The 8,511-nt window shown below is 43.1% G+C and overlaps 1 long non-coding RNA gene across 1 annotated transcript; it reads right to left on the bottom strand.

Moving 5' to 3' along the window:
* Positions 1–370: 370 nt before the first annotated feature.
* On the bottom strand, positions 371–8,244 carry LOC129151356 (uncharacterized). Its single transcript, XR_008558041.1, has 3 exons — positions 8,193–8,244; positions 7,503–7,557; positions 371–439 (listed from the first exon to the last, which is right to left on the bottom strand). It is a non-coding gene; the product is annotated as an uncharacterized LOC129151356 (long non-coding RNA).
* Positions 8,245–8,511: the final 267 nt, after the last annotated feature.

Genomic DNA, 8,511 nt, shown 5'->3' with positions numbered 1-8,511 from the left:
GGTTAACAGTTGGCTTTGTCTTCTGCTTCTTCTAATACTGTTATCTCTCCCCACCCCTACCTCAAACTGCCAAGCAGTCAGTCTGGATTGACACTTAGTAGGAAAGAAAAGGGCTCTAGTCTCACAGCCCCTCCCTGGAGGCTTCTTTTAGCAGCAGTGCAGGACCTGCCCGGCTGAGCCAGGCCACGGGGCTAATCGAAGTTGGCAAACACTCCGAGTCAGCAGGCACCAATGTTGCAGGTCAGCTGGTGAGAGGGTAAGTGGGCAAGTGTCTGGCTTCTTCCTCGCGTTTTCCAAACAGGAATCTGAGTCCCAGTAATCACTAGCCTGTGGGACCAGAGGCTATTTTGGGCCTTTCTTTATCCAATGGAAACTTAGGGGTGGTGTCATCTGAAACTTCCAAGGCGCATCCGGTTTCACCCTCATCCAGGACATGTCCCTAGAGGAAATGGAAGCAGTGTCAAGGAGCCTGAAATGTGGGTGTCAGAACTTCCCTTTGTTTTTGTTTGTGTCATTTCTTTCCATTCATTCCTCCTATTTTTAGCTCTGCTTTCCACTACTCTGGATCAGGTCTACCTCCTGTGTCACCTGGACTCTCACAGCAGCCTCCTGGTGGGCTCACTACCTCCGATCTTTACCCCCATCCCAATCTATCCTCCTAGCAGAATGATAGCAGAATCTATCATCATAGCAGAATGAGTTCCTTGAAGGGTCAATGGAAATAATGAATGCAAACCCACTTTGTAACACATGATGCAAACAGCAGCACCCACCTACACACAAATCGGCTGACTTGGCAAAAGATAGGGATGTGGTTTTCACTCACTGGTGAGAACACGGGGATAAAGTCCAGTGCTTTAGCAAAAGGATGAAATGAACAGACTGAAATGGCTGTTTTAGGGTAACAAGGGTATGAATCCCTATATACAGTCCTGGAACCTTCAAACAAGTTCTCAAGAAAGCATTCAAGGTGGCCTTGTCTGCTCAACAATTGTGTGATTTGTTTGGTTGGTTGGTTGGCTGGTTGCCTTCTGCAAGAGCCCGACCAGGGCCCAGGCTGGGGAGGAGCCTGCAACCTAGGTACATGCCATTGACCAGAATCGAACCTGGAACCCTTTGGTCCACAGGCCGAGGCTCTATCCACTGAGCCAAACCACTAGGGGGTGAGTCTAGGTGATTTGTTAAACATCACTTAGCGAGTGCAATGCAGAACAAGAATATAAATTTCTAATGTGTCATATTGATGTAGTTGAATGGATAGAGGGATGGATGGTCCAGTGGGGGGAGCATATGATTTCCCTCTCTTTAACGTATGGAAGAGCTCTCCATTGCTGACAGAGCATAAATCAGTGAGACTGGCATCTGTGGCTTCCTGGGACCTGGTTTTAGATTATTTTTCTACCTCATTGCTCAGACAACTCCCTACACTCCCTATACTGCATTCCCACCTTTTCCCTCCCTATTCCTCAAATACACCTTGAACTCTGTCTCTTTGGTGCCTTTGCTTACTTCCTATTTCTCTCTCTGATTGTAAAAACCCCACCCAACCTAACCCATAGTTGGAGTGCCAGATAAAAAAGAGGATGCCCTGTTAAATTTGAATTTCAGATAAATAATGAATAATCGGTTCATATGAGTATGTTCAAAAACTGCATGAAACAAACTAAATTTAAAAAATTATTTGTTTACTTAAATTCAAATTTAACTCGGTGTCTTGTAATTTATTTGATAAATCCTTCAACCCTACCCATAAGCTAGTGCCCATATGCATCCACAGGTTTTACTCTGCCCATCCCCAAGTGGGATTTGACAATTTTTTATGTTTTCCCTACACAATTCACTCTTTTTTTTTTTTTACTCATTTTTTCCCCCTTTATTGATTAAGGTATTACAAATGTGTTCTTATCCCTCCATGGTTCCCCCATCCCCCTTCTCATGCCCTCAATGGTGAATAATGTGTATTTTACTGCAAGTTTCTTAGTAAATATGGAAGATGGGATTTATCTGACGAATACCTACCATTTTGTCTAAAAAAATCTTATTAAAAATGACCTCATGAGCCTCTCTTCATTTGACCTCTCCCCTACAAAGCATTCAGCTGCTCCCCTGCTCCCACTCTAAAGAGCCTCCATCTTCCACACCCGGACACAGGCTCTTTTACACAAGATGGTGAACTTATCAAAGCAATTTTTCAATCAAGCACCAACCTGAACCGACCACCCAGAGGAAAACCAAGGGAATGGCTTCCTCCTGGTTTAGATACATTTCACTTGAAGTTCTTCCAGCCACTGCAGAGCAGAATTCCTTTTAGCGTGTTTGACTGTAAATAGATGGGTTCTTAGAATGGAGACTTTGAAAAATAAGAATGAGCCCTAGCCCATTTGGCTCAGTGGATAGAGCATCAGCCTGCATACTGAAAGGTCCCAGGTTTGACCTTTAGCAGCTCTCTACTGGGTCCCAGGTTTGACCTCCTGCATGCTCTCTACTGGGGATTGAGCCCCAGGCATGTGCCTTGGCTAGAATCAAACCTGAATTCTAGTTTAATTCTAATCAAGGCACATGCCTGGGGCTCAATCCCCAGTAGAGACCATGCAGGAGGCAGTCAATCAATGATTCTGTCATCATTGATGTTTCTATCTCTCTCTCCTTCTCCCTTCCTCTCTGAAATCAATAAAAATATATTTAAAAATAAATACAGATATTTAATACAGATATTAAAAAGAAATAATGATTTGAATAAAGTGATTTGATATTTAATATGAAGAAATTCACCTGGATGAAAGTGTTTTTGCTGTTACATGATTAGCTACTTGAGTGGTGCATTTAGAGTGAGCCGACAAGCAAGGTGGCCTGCAGGCCTTCCTCACTTTCCCGCCACAGCCTCATTTCCATCAGTGAGCCGAAGATCCATGGCAATGGCCCTTGGAAGAAAAGATTGTATTTTAAAAATTGTTCTCTTTCCAAGGAAATGCCAACAAACTAGACATTCTTCTGAGGAGAAATAATGACATAAGGTTACTCTTTCGTTGTGTGACCTTAGGCAAGTCATTTCATGTCGCTTACAGTTAGTCTTCTCATCTGTAAAGTGACAGGGCTGAACATAATGATCTCTACGCTCCAACATTTTGTGATTCCATGTTGTTATACTTCCCTTTCTTCTTTCGATATTTCAATATGTGCCTTCAGGCACACAGCGAGCAGAAAAGTAGAAACATGACCCATATAGAATGCATTTGCCAAGTCCAAAGAAGAAAACATAAATAAAAGCTTTTTTTCTTATAGATTTATTATCCCCAATACTACTTATAAATTTGAATAGCATTAGTGGTAATAGCGCCTCCTTTACATTTAATACCTTTGCATTTATCCAGGGCTTTTTGAGATTTTCAAAGGCTTTCACCCTCATTGTTAAGAGGTCTCCAGACTATGTAAAAACATTGTGACAAAAACATAAAAGACAGATTCACAAAAGGCCTGAATTTCCATCTGTATATCTAGCATTCATTAGGCACCCATCATTTCTAAGTCATGTAAAGAAACTTGAAAGACACACCCTAGACTCAAGGTGCCACCTAAAAGGTAAAACATGCAAACATATGCACTACAAATTAAGAGCATGAAAGTACTGTGCAAACAATGGCCTGCCTAAAACATCCTGGGAACCAGGCAAAGGCCAAAAGGTCATTCCCAGTTTTCTGCCTTAATAATAATAATCCCTTTTAAGTGTGTCGTGCCATCGAGTTTCCAGAACATTTCAGATGCATTCCTTAATTTAATCCTTAGAACACACACACCCCACCACCTGCTCCTCTACTTCTTTATGCAGTACTCCATTATCCTTCCTTTACAGATGGGGAAACTGTGACTCAGAGCTATAAAAAGACGTGCCTTAGGTCAAGAAATTAGTATAATGCTGACACAAGATTCAAATCTAGATCTTCTGACTCCAAATCCTGCTTTCTTGTCACTTTTTAAACCAGCTCCCGAAACCTGATGTCCTCACGGTGAAATGAGGCTAATCTCAAGTGCTGATAAGATCTTGTGGTGTATATTAGGTGAGATGATTCCTGTGACACACTCCATACACACAGGAACTGTTCATGAACTATTAGCTACCAAGATTGTTTGCTAGACATCACTGCTTCTCTTGAGTACCTTCTCTCACCTCTTAAATGCCTTCCCAGAAAGGTACAAAGTGAATGTATGAAGATGGAAAAAAAAATATGATCACATCGACCTTCTCTGTGGACTGCCTTTGGTCCACAGATGCAGACATGGTGGATGGGGCAGGCTTCTTGGATCAGAGGGAAACACTGGTACCAGCGGAAACCATAAAGCTCTTCCCTAAGGAGATTTGAAATCGGGATTGGGAAAGATATGACAAGTTTTGCCAATTTTGCAACTATTACATGATAACCTGAGAGCTATGGGATAATCACAGGCCACCCTGTGAACTGAAGAGGCAAAGACAGACAGTCTGCAGAGAGAGAGGATGAAACCAGTCTGCAGAGCAAGGCAGTAACAAGAGAGCTTATTGCCTGTGCCCCTTCCAAAGACCCAGCAATAACTCTGTCCTTGGGTGGGCTCCACTTCCATATCCTCCTTGTTGCTTAAGCTGGCTCAAGAAGCCCCACCTATTGCAGGGTGACTGTGACCCTGTAGCCCGTTACTCAGCTCACACCGTGCAGAAGCCAAAAGCCAACTCTCCTTCGAGTCAGGAAGGCTGCTTCTTTAGGAAAGAGGACCCTGAAGCTGCCTACCCAAGCTCCCAGAGGAACACTAAGCCAACCTGTGTCTGGATTGAGGCTGTGTAATGAGCCTATTTCAAATGATTTGCTTTAAGGACCCGAGATAATATAAAAGACTGCCACTCAAGATTTCAGGGATCCCAACTGGAGTCTGAGTCACATCCATCACCGAGACCCAGCCATGCCCAGTGTGGGCAAGATAGTCGACTTTGCACAGAAAACTCAATCTAAGGGAAGAAGGCATTAGGCAGGCAGTCTTTTTTTTTTTAATTCTTTATTGTTTAAAGTATTACATAAGTCTCTTTTTTCCCCCCATTGACCTCTCCCATGCTGCTCCTACCCCCCCAGCACATGCCCTCACCCCACTACTGTCTGTGTCCATTGGTTATGCTCATATGCATGCATACAAATCCTTTGGTTGATCTCTTACCCACTCCCCCCCCCCCCCCGCCTTCCCTCATAGGTTGGACAGTCTGTTTGAGGCTTCTATGACTCTGGTTCTATTTTTGCTCATTAGTTTATGTTGTTCATTATATTCCACAAATGAGTGAAATCATGTGATATTTATCTTTCTCTGACTGGTTTATTTCGCTTAGCATAATGCTCTCCGGTTCCATCCATGCTGCTGCAAATGGTAGGAATTCCTTCTTTTTTTACACAATTCCATTGTGTAGATGTACCATAATTTTCTAATCCACTCATCTACTGATGGGCACTTAGGCTGTTTTTAAATTTTAGCCATTGTAAATTGTGCTGCTATGAACATAGGGGTGCATATATCCTTTCTGATTGGTGTTTCTGTTTTCTTGGGATATATTCCTAGAAGTAGGATTACCGGGTAAAATGGGAGTTCCATTTTTAGTTTTTGAGGAAACTCCATACTGTTCTCCATAGTGGCTGCACCAGTCTGCATTCTCATCAGCAGTGCACAAGGGTTCCTATTTCTCCACATCCTTGCCAGCACTTGTCGTTTGTTGATGATAGCCATTCTGACAGGTGTGAGATGGTACCTCATTGTTGTTTTGATTTGCATCTCTCAGATGATTAGTGACTTTGAGCATGTTTTCATATGTCTCTTGGCCTTCTGTATATCTTCTTTTGAAAAGTGTCTATTTAGGTCCTTTGCCCATTTTTTTTTATTGGATTGTTTATCTTTCTTTTGTTAAGTTGTAAGAGTTCTCTGTAAATTTTGGAGATTAGACCCTTATCGGAGATAACATTGGCAAATAGGTTCTCCCATGCAATGGGCTTTCTTGTTGTTTTGTTGATGGTTTCTTTTGCTGTGCAGAAGCTTTTTATTTTGATGTAGTCCCATTTGTTTATTTTATTCTTAGTTTCCATTGCCCTAGGAGCTGTATCAATAAAGATATTGATACGACAAATGTCTGCTATTTTGCTGCTGATGGCTTCTTCTAAGATTTTTTGTGGTTTCCATCTTACTTTTAAGTCCTTTATCCATTTTGAGTTTATTTTTGTGTATAGTGTAAGTTGGTGGTCTAGTTTCATTTTTTTTGCATGTATCTGTCCAATTTTCCCAACACCATTTATTGAAGAGACTGTCTTGACTCCATTGTATGGTCTTGCCTCCTTTGTCAAATATTAATTGAGCATAATGGCTTGGGTCAATTTCTGGGTTCCCTGTTCTGTTCCATTGGTCTATATGTCTGTTCTTGTGCCAGTACCAGGCAGTTTTAAGAACAGTGGATTTGTAGTATAGCTTGATATCTGGTATTGTGATCCCTCTAACTTTGTTCTTCTTTCTCAAGATTGCTGCAGCTATTCCGGGTCTCAGTATTATACCTCCAGCCCAGTTTCCCATGGCATTTTCTCTGGACCTTATGAAGCAAAGTACAGGTATATATGGAGGCAGAGGGCTGCTGCGATAAAAACCAACCAAGCTAAGACTCTAAAACGATGAGACTACCAGCAGTTTGATAGCCATGCCGAAACACAAAACATGAGAGAGGAGCATCTGTTGTAAACACCACTGCATGGAAGCCCATATGACCTTGACACCTCTTGGCGATAGTGTCCAGTGGGAGTTTGGGGTGTCCAGCACACTTCGACAGAACCAGGCAGATGCCATGCAGAAACCCAGAGGACAAATGTCTGCTATCTACGCAGCTCCTGAGGGCTATCGGAAATAATCCAGAGAGGAAAGACTCTTCAAACAAAATCCTATGTACTGCAAGAGCAATTAAGGATAGCAGGGAGGTGGGAGCCATAAAGCACAGGTTAGAAATGGCAGTAATTCCTGGGACATAAATAAATACTCAGGCAACCACAAAGATTGGGACCAGATGCCTTAAAGAATTTGATGGGGCTGAAAATTCAGGCCAGTGATGTATAGTGCAGATGGCTGCTGAGTGCAGGACTGAGAGCCATTTAACCTCTGAACCTCAATGCACAGGGCAAGCTCTGTGATATATAAAGCAGTTTCTCCTCTTCTATTTGAGTATCATATATGCTCGTTCGGGATTCAGAGAGCAGAGAGGATGCCAGCCAGGGAAAGAGAAAAGCAAGACTCCAGTCGGAGTTTTCTGGTGTCAACTACAGCAGTTGGTAAAATATCAACTCTGAGGGGCCTGCCAGAGCCTCAGGTTCCCTGGGGAAGCAGGAATGTGTGGGCAGTCTACTCATAAGGGGATTGGATCCCTGGGGAGGCCCGTGTGGTAGAAATGCAGAGTGAAATTTTGTGGTCATACAACTGGGAGCCAGGGAATCCTGACCTCAAATTATGATGCCACCACTTACCAATCATGTGACGTTGAGCATGTTAATTAACTTCTCAGGTCTCCAGTTTCTCTTTCTGCAAAACGGAGATAACAATATATAAAGGCAATAGTTATGAAGCACCTTTTATTTTACTTTTCTTCTTATATTCTCTAGCTATGGAACACAGCACAAAGTAGGGCTCTCTTTTAACCCCATTGTGATTTTTTTTCCTATTCTCTCTGTTAAAACTCAAATGCTCAGGGGAGCAGGCAAATAACCTATGTGAATGTGGGGTAACATGGGGACTGGAACATAGAAGACAGTGCCACCCCATCCGAAGAGATTTCCTTAGTTCCAGCTCCCTCTTGCCATGGAAATGCCAGCCAAGATTATCTGATGTGATTTTCCTAGAGAAATCAGAAATGTGCAATTTCATATGCAGTCAGTCTCTCATTTGAAATGCTGTAACTAATTCCTTTTTTTTTTTTAAACAAACACACTATAAGGCAAATCTACAACAGGCTACATTCAGCCGTGGCTGCTGCTTGTCTTGAGAGAAGAGGTGACCATGAGATCTCAGCCTTAATCTCTTCTCAGAAACCAGTTCACACCACCCAAGGCATCGTTGGCCCAAACAGAATGCCACACCGAGGGAGAGAAAAAAGCAAGGCCCAGGGATTGTTCCTGTGGCTTTCTAAAGGGGCTCTTGGTTATCCACCCATGCCTCACCTTTAGCTCCCAGAACTCCTAGGGGATGTCACCTCCTCAGCTCCCATCTTCCTACGCTAGGAGTCAGGTGTTATGTGGCTGAAATCCCTCCCTGCCTCCCAGGCATGAGATTCCACATTCTAGGAAGGATTCTGATGTCCTGGTTCTCTCCTGGGGCGGGGTGGCGAGGGGGGGGGGAACGAGGGGGGTGCTGGCTGCTCCTGAGGGGACTGGGCAGTAGAGATTATCCTTTCTGCAAAGCTGAGGGATGCTATTTACAAAGCTTGTCGGTGATTGATGGATTTTGACATTATCTCTTAGGCTGCTCAAGCTCAAATGA

The sequence above is a fragment of the Eptesicus fuscus genome, chromosome 13, assembly GCF_027574615.1.
Source record: "Eptesicus fuscus isolate TK198812 chromosome 13, DD_ASM_mEF_20220401, whole genome shotgun sequence".
Classification (NCBI taxonomy): Eukaryota; Metazoa; Chordata; class Mammalia; order Chiroptera; family Vespertilionidae; genus Eptesicus; species Eptesicus fuscus.
This window is presented reverse-complemented; position numbering and strand designations above follow the sequence as displayed.